Genomic DNA, 8,161 nt, shown 5'->3' with positions numbered 1-8,161 from the left:
TGTGAAGACTAGTTGTTGTCATTTGTAGATATTATACAGAGAGAGGCATCTCTTGCAAACAGAAACTTTGTTGCATTGATTAATGGTAAATAAAGGGTTAATACTGCTAAGAGTAAAGAAGGGGTTAATTCAGTGGAGAAAGGTGGGGCCCCTGAGGGGGATTTTAAATAAAGGAGTGCATGTCACGTGACAGCCTTTGAAAAAGTCTATTGAGGGAACATGTCAGGCTGACAAATGTTTTTCTGGAACACGGAGCTTCCGGCCTCACTTACACTGGCTTTGGCAAACCTGCGATCATATGTGTTTATATGCATTTATAGGACATTTCTGAAACTCCTTTAAATGCATATAATGATTTTAAATGATATAATTGACACTGTGAAATTAATTTCTCAAAACTGGAGCAGACAGAATCTGGAGCAGTTGCCCATGACAACCAATCATCTTCTAGAATTTTGTGCATCCTGGGGCAAGTTAAATAAGGGCTCATTTACATGACCCTGAAGGGCTGTACAGCATTCAAAGGCACATGATTTCTGTGCCTAAAAGTCACTGGGGGGAATTTATCAAAACTGGAGCAGACAGAATCTGTAGCAGTTTCCATGACAATCGGCTTCTCTCTTCAGTTTGTTCGGTTGAGCTTTGAAAATGAAAGAGAGAAGCTGATTGGTTGCCATGCACATCTGCTCCAGATTCTGTCTGCTCCAGTTTTAATAAATTCCCCTCATTGTGGTTTGCATCTGGCCACAGACAGCAGCCTCTACAAATCAATGGCAGGCTGACAGGCGCCGCAGCCGTACGCACATTCGAGCGTTTACATCCATTCAATTGCGGTGCCTGTCAGCCTTGTCATTCATTTGCTGCCCACAGTTGTACACAAACACCTGTGACTCCTGAGTGCTATAATCATATTCCTTTGTTTTCTAGAGAAGGGAAGGGAGAAGCGCTGCAAGCCGAGTAGGGAACAGGGCGATTTTTTGCTGAACCTTGTAAGGGGGGGAGAGGGGGGGCTGGAAAACTGGGACCTAATATAAGTTCCCAAAATTCCGTGGTTAGTCCAATTAGTTCGAGTGTGGTCCCAAAAAATAAAATAAAAAACATCAAATTGTGGAGGTAAATGAAATGGTGTGTAAAAAAAGAGTGGAAACTCAACATATCTCCAATTTAACCCCTCAAGTGTAGCGCTGTATCCTGGCATGCTGTCCTTTTAACTTTGTTTTCTACCCAGCCCTCTGCGGCCGTGTGAATGAGGCCTAAGAGCCCATTCACACCAGAGCAGTTGCGGATCAGCGCGGTTACCGCGCTAATCTCGCACGGGAGGTTTTGGGAGTTTTGAATTGTGTTTCAGCGCTGAAAACCTGTATGGAAACTGCACTGATCAGCGCAGCAAGAGTAGTGCAGGGAGCAGTTCGGGCGGGGGGCGATTCAGATCGCGTGGACCCGCGCGGTCGCATGAACGGGCCTTATAGCAATGTATGGGATCGTTCATGTTGGCGGATCCGTGCGGCTGAACTACCCCGGGGGTCTAAATGTGTGTAAAGGCCTGGAAATGTAAAGGCTAAATTTAGCTTTGTGGGTGTAATATGAAATGTGGACATATTCCCCGCACCCTCAAACTGCCCTCCTCCCCCCCATTACCTGAATCACAGGGGTTTTCTTCCTGCAGGCTCCTGTATATAGTTGAATTTGACGCGGATGTGCGTGCCCTCATCTGCACCTTTGAGTCATTCATTCAGAGCCATTCAGAGGATCTGTGAATGAGAAGTCTACAAGTCCCATGCCACCACGGCAGAGGGACTTGTTTTAGATTGTAAGCCGTCACGGGCAGGGCCCTCCTTACCATCTTGTATAGTGATTGTAATGTCTTCCTTATATTGTAAATCTCTGCGCAAACTGTTGGCGCTATATAAATCTTGTATAATAATAATAATCTCAATGGGCTACAAGTGCAGTGATGTAGTCCATTGATTACTGGCCCCAGCCCTGTAAATGAAGATGTGTACCGGGCCTTGAGGAATAGTCTGCAGGAGCCTATGTACTGCCCCCCTGATCCCATGATCGCAGATTGCTATGCTTTTCAGACCCCAATGAACGCATTTTTCTTTGAATCAATGTGGATGCATTTACTATTATGTTGCAGAAGGTGAACTATGCTTTAAACGCAAGAGTGCGCAATCTGGGAAGCCTAAAGTTTGTTTATACTTCCCAGATAATTTCTCCTGCGTATGAGTAACCTAAACACAGGAGCGCTAGTATAAATGTAGCTCCAGAGGTTTTACTCAAAGAGAAGCTGTCCTTGTATCTTCTGGATGCACTGCCTGCAATAGAGATGAAGGGCTGCGAGGAAGGACAGAGGTAAGCATGCATTGATGCTGCAGGACCAGAGTACAATGGGAGCTGACAGTGGGGGAGCTCTGTATGTGTGAAGTAAGGCAATGTTGATGTCATCATTTGCATGGGGAGTGTGAGAGGACTGAACATTACCAGTGCGTGTTATAAGTATCCACAAAGACACCGGTAGAGATAACTGCATTGATCATGCACTCTGCATAAGGACACCCAGATATGCCCCTTGGTGACACCTAGCTTGTGTGTACTACATCTGGAAAGGATTGCACTCATAGACTCACCTTGTTCTCTCCTCCCTGTCCTGCCTCCTACTTTTTGGAGGCCCAGCTGAAATATAGACCACTGGTGAGTCAGCCTGCTGTAATCCGTCAGATTTCAGCGTTTTTGGATTTGATGTCCAATGACCTCTGTGCTTTTCTGCCAAGTGGTTTGGGACAAGCACTGCACTTGCTTGCAGAGCTGCGGCACTCCGCTTGTCCTTGTGCTGGAGGAGCTTAGCCACCAGCCCCCACTACTGCACTACAGTGTGCACTGCTGCTTTCAACACACTCTTATCTCCTCCTTCCTTCAGCAAGCTCATTGCAGTTGGATAGGACTGGAAAACTGTAGGTGAAACGCTCTGTAAAGTCACAGAAATGTTAGCATACACATTTCACCCTCATATAGAGAACATGATTCTTTGATTCTGGCAGTTCAAAGACTGATATTAATGTACCCTTTGGAGAACATGTATTCAAATGTCATTCAGAAAATGGCAGGTGGTCTTTCCACTGTCCTCCTACAAAGCACAGGGTACTAGCTTATCTTTGCTGAATCAGCAAACAACAACAACAAAAAGACAGTAATACAAACTGTATCATCAGGGCAGAGATTCCACCAAATGTGTCTGTAGTGTGTGACATTTAGAGGGTCATTCACTAAGAAGTCGAAGCATATAGCCATAGCTTCGGCTAATCCTTCGGCTCACTTCGGCTGCTGGAGCCCTTTGATTCAGCCAAACTGAAGGGCTGCTGTACGGGCTGTTCACAATAGCCAATACATGTACAAGGGCAGCCGACGGTTCTCCCTGCGAATGTACACAAATATTTTTTTTAATGCCCTGGTAGGGCAGGAAAGGGGGCCTGCGCAATACCAGGTACCTTGTCCCTGGTATGGTGCAGCACCCTTCCTGCACCTTTTCCACATGCCGATGAGTACAAGGGCCTCTTCCACCACAATCCTGACTTGCTGGTTGTGGGGGGCTTATTTGCATCAGGGTACCCCGTTTACTCTAGGGGCACCCAGATGCTGCCCCCCCCCCTACCCCTCTCATTCACTAAAGGGTTAAAGTAAACAGTAAATAAAGAGTCCACACTTTAAGAAAAAAAATCCTTTAATTGAAAAAAACTAAACAAACTTTTTTGACAATTACTTTAATATAAAAATGAATCCAACGACGTAATCCAGGGGTCAATAACGATGGGTTGCCCACGACTATGTCGAAATAAAAGAAGCCCGCTGCCAGCGGACCCGTCTGCAAATGACGAACTACCACTGCAGAATGGTGACATCACAGTTAGCTCCGCCTATCTGTTGACATTGTGCGGCAGCTGTCAAACAGGCCCCTGGCCGAATGAAAACAATGGGCTCCACCCATTTGTTGTCATTCAATGGCAGGCCAATGTCCTCAAATCACAACTAGCTTCGCCTAGCTGTTGACATTTTCCCTGCATCTGTCAGACTTTCATTCTGCGGCAGCAGTTAGTCGGGTGCAGACGGGTTGGTGTGCGCCTGGGTTTTTTATTTTATTTTGGCAAGTCAGCGGTGTCGTGGGCAATGCTGGACATCATGATTGACCCTTGGATTACCTTGGTGGGATTTATTTTAATTAAAGGATTTTTTCTTTTTTTTAAATTCTTTATTTACTGAATCAGTGTCATATAACATAGTAACAGTGGATACGGTGAGGTTACAGCATACACCGGCACCGCAAAATAACAAACGTTTGCAAATCAGACATATTCAGCAAGACTTCTAAGATCAAACCAGTAAACGTGTGTCTTATCTAAATATAGTAAAATCGTATTCAGCTATACTCCACATAGTTCCATTTCACAATAAAAGAAAGTTCCGCATCTAAATATGGAGACGGAAAGTAACTGTGTCTTGTGGAGAGAGAAGAGGCCATAGAGAGCGCAGATAGAGAAGAAGAGAGGGGAGTGGGTCCGGACGGGGCCTAACGCACCCTTCAAGGGTCCTGTTCGCCGTCCTGGGAGCTCCGGATGGGGAACTGTGCAGAGGTTCTATAGTACAACCATGGTCCCCAGGTGGTATTACATTGGGCTTTGGTGCTTTTCAATGAGGCTGTGAGGTCTTCCAGTAGATAAATATCCTGGACCCTGGAGAGCCACTGCCGGACTGTAGGAGGCTGGGGGTCCCGCCACTTCAGGGGTATACAGGCTCTGGCTGCATTCACCAGATGATGGGTTAGTGAGTGTCTGTATTTTGAGGTCGGTGGGTCAAATGGAGCAGGCATGCCGCAGGGTCACCCCTGAGATCTGCCCCCGTCAGGTGTTCAATTATCTCCAAGGCCCCCTCCCAAAAGGTCTGGATCCCAGGGCAGCTCCAGAAGACATGTAGCATTGTGCCTGAGTCCCTCCCACATCTCCAACATAGATCTGGAATCGAATCGTTCATCTTATAGAGCAACCAAGGAACCCTATACCAACGTGTCAGGATTTTATATCCTGACTCTTGATATCTATTAGCTATAGATGCCTTGAATGTCATTTCCAGGATAACCTCTCTTTGTCTGTCGGTAAAGCTGCATTGCAACTCTGTTTCCCAGTGTTGTAGGAAATGTAAAGGGGTGTCGTCAGCCGGGTCTTGTAGTAATTTGTAGAGTTGGGACACCGCATGTCTGGCGGGGAGATTACCTGAGCATAACTGTTCGAAAACTGTCAGAGGTCTGTCTAGCTGAGGTGCGTTTGGTACCGCTCTAAGGAAATGGTGCAATGAGAGGGAGCTCCAAACGTCCAGAGGAGGCTCTTTGAGGGATTGTATGGATGCGAGGGACAGCCAGTCTCCAGAATTTCTAAAGTCAAGCAAGCGAAACTTTGAGGCGTTAAGAAGTAAGCGACGCAACCGGCCATTAGTTGATCCCAGGGGGAAGTCGGGGTCCCCGAGGACCGGGGTCATGGGAAAGGGCGTCGGGGAAAGTCTAGATGTTCTCATGATTTTACGTGACACTTGCAGGGTAGTAGAAACCAGTGGATGGAGTTTGACCTCTGTGGGCAGAGGGGAGGATAGCCACGGGAGTCCTTCGATCGGGAGGTGGGACACACTCCGTTCCATCGCCACCCACTCCCTGTCCTCCCTCTGGAGGCACCAATCAAGGAGTCTTGACAAGTGTATGGCAGAGTAATAGGTGGAGATGTCTGGCAGTCCCACTCCCCCTCTGTTCCTGGGAAGCGAAATAATACGTCTGCTGAGGCTAGGTGTCTTACCCGCCCATATGAAAGAAATGATGTCACTGTGTATTGTCCGGAAGAAGTGAGACGGAAGGCTGATGGGGAGGGCCTGCATGAGGTATAAGAGCCGTGGCAGTACATTCATTTTCACCGCTGCACAGCGACCGAGCCAGGTTATGTGCAGGGGTTGCCAGGCCTTGAGGTCAATGGCAATCTTCTTCAGAAGGGGGTGGAAGTTGATGGTGTATATGCTTTCTAAGTCCCTGGGAATAAGTGTGCCCAAGTATTTAATGTGGTGCGACTCCCAGTGAAAAGGGAAGTGAGATTTGAGACCGTCAAACGCCCCCGAGGGCATGGTAATATTGAGGGCCGCTGATTTTTGAAGATTAACTTTAAAGTTGGATAGTTGGCCATATGCCTCGAAGGCTATCAGCAGGTGGGGGAGGGAGTTTACAGGGTTCGTAATGAAGAAGAGGAGGTCGTCCGGGTATGCGGCGGCCTTGTGTTCCCCCGTGGAGGTGGAGAGCCCTGAAATGTTCGCAGAGTTTTGCACGGTGTGTAGGAATGGTTCCAAAGTAAGCGCAAAAATCAGGGGGGACAAGGGGCATCCCTGCCTGGTACCGTTGGTCAGAGGAAATGTCTGGGATCTGGTTTTGTTTACGCGAACCGCGACCGATGGGGAGGAGTATAAAGCCTTTATCCATGTCAGCATGTTCGTCCCCAGGCCAATGTGTCGGAGAACCCCAGACATAAAGGCCCAGCTCACCCTATCGAATGCTTTTTCGGCATCCGTGGATAGCAACATCATCGGGGTCCCCGATCTCTGTGCCTGGTATATCACCCCAAGGGCTCTGGTGGTGTCATCTCTAGCCTCACGTGCCGGTATGAAACCCACCTGGTCAGGATGAACAAGCTGTGGGAGAAATGGCAGCAGTCTGTTGGCTATTATTTTCGTGAATAATTTCAAGTCCACGTTTAACACCGCTATGGGACGATAATTGCTACAGTTGGTGTGGTCTTTGTCGGGTTTTGGTATCACCGTGATCCACGCGTGTAAAGTGTCCGTCGGAGGGGGTGAACCCGCCAGAATGCCATTGTACGCCGCCAGGAAGGGACCCGTCAGGGCGTCGGCGAAATTTTTATAGTAGGGGAGCGTGAAGCCATCCGGTCCCGGGGCTTTCCCAGATTGGGTATTTTTCAGCGCCCATAATAGCTCCTTGGGTCGGATCGGGGCCTCCATACTATCCCTGTCCTCAGCTGCAATGGCATTCCGGACGCCCCGGATGTATTGTATTATGGCTGCCTCTGGGGGATGTTCCCGTGCATTTGAAGGCCCACACCCTAGGTTGTACAAGGACTCATAGTATGCTATAAATTCCGTCGCAATGTCCGAGGATATAGTCGCCTTGCGCCCGGAGTAAAGGATTTTTTCTTAGTGTGGGCTCTTAATTTACTTTTTACTTGAACCCTTTAGTGAATGAGTGTTGGATCGGCTTGTTGGACATATGGAGGATGTTCGACTGAAACGGAGGTAGCTGTAGCCAGCCGATGTACGGCTGAAATCAGCCGTGCCCAGCTGAAGCGAATAGCCGAACGGCGTTTGGCTCCCTTCACTTCGGCACGTTTATTCACTCAGCTGCCTCAGGCAGCTGAGTGAATAACGCCCTTAGTATCCCTATCTATATCCCATGAACTAAAATTCATGGTCTTAAAGTTGGGTATACATCTAACGTATTTTGACCAATTCTTCAGTCAGATGCAGGCTCTGCTCGGGCATTTTACCAGCCAGTGGGGCCAAATTGCAGAGGGTATGACAGCAGGCAATATGTGTAGGAGAGGCGTGCTGAGGATCTGATAATAAACAGTATGTGTAGAAGAGCAATGTAGAAGCTATGACAGTGGGCAGTATGTGCAGAAGAGTAGTGCAGAGGGTAAGACACTGTGCAATATGTGCAGAAGAGTAGTGCAGAGGGTATGACAGTGGGCAGTATGTGTAGGAGAGGGGTGCAGAGGGTATGACAGCAAGTTGTAAGTGCAGGAAAGGAGTGTGGAGGTTATAATTGCGAGCAGTATGTGCAGGAAAGGAGTGCAGATGGCATGACAGTGTTCAGTATGTACAGAGAAGGAGGGTATAATGTTGGGCAGTAAGTGCAGGAATAACGTGAAGAATATAAGGGTGTTAGTATGTGCAGGACAGGAATGCACAGGGTATTATGGTGAACGGTACATACAGAAAAGGAGTGAAGAGTATATGATGGCAGGAGGTATGTCTAGGAGAGGAGTGCAGAGGGTGTGACAGCAGGTAGTATGTGCAGGAAAGGCATGTGGAGGGTATGGCTGTTAACAGTATCTGCAGGAAAGGA

The 8,161-nt window shown here is 47.9% G+C and overlaps 1 protein-coding gene across 1 annotated transcript in view; it reads right to left on the bottom strand.

Moving 5' to 3' along the window:
- Window positions 1–2,860, bottom strand: part of LOC108790558 (protein phosphatase 1H-like) — a 46,921-nt gene extending 44,061 nt beyond the window's left edge. Inside the window, exon 1 of the mRNA XM_018560847.1 lies at window positions 2,631–2,860. The gene's annotated coding sequence lies outside the window, so the exon portion shown is untranslated. The remainder of the gene's footprint in view (window positions 1–2,630) is intronic.
- Window positions 2,861–8,161: the final 5,301 nt, after the last annotated feature.

Source organism: Nanorana parkeri, unplaced genomic scaffold (assembly GCF_000935625.1).
Source record: "Nanorana parkeri isolate BGI_ZX_2015 unplaced genomic scaffold, ASM93562v1 scaffold481, whole genome shotgun sequence".
Taxonomy (NCBI): domain Eukaryota; kingdom Metazoa; phylum Chordata; class Amphibia; order Anura; family Dicroglossidae; genus Nanorana; species Nanorana parkeri.
This window is presented reverse-complemented; position numbering and strand designations above follow the sequence as displayed.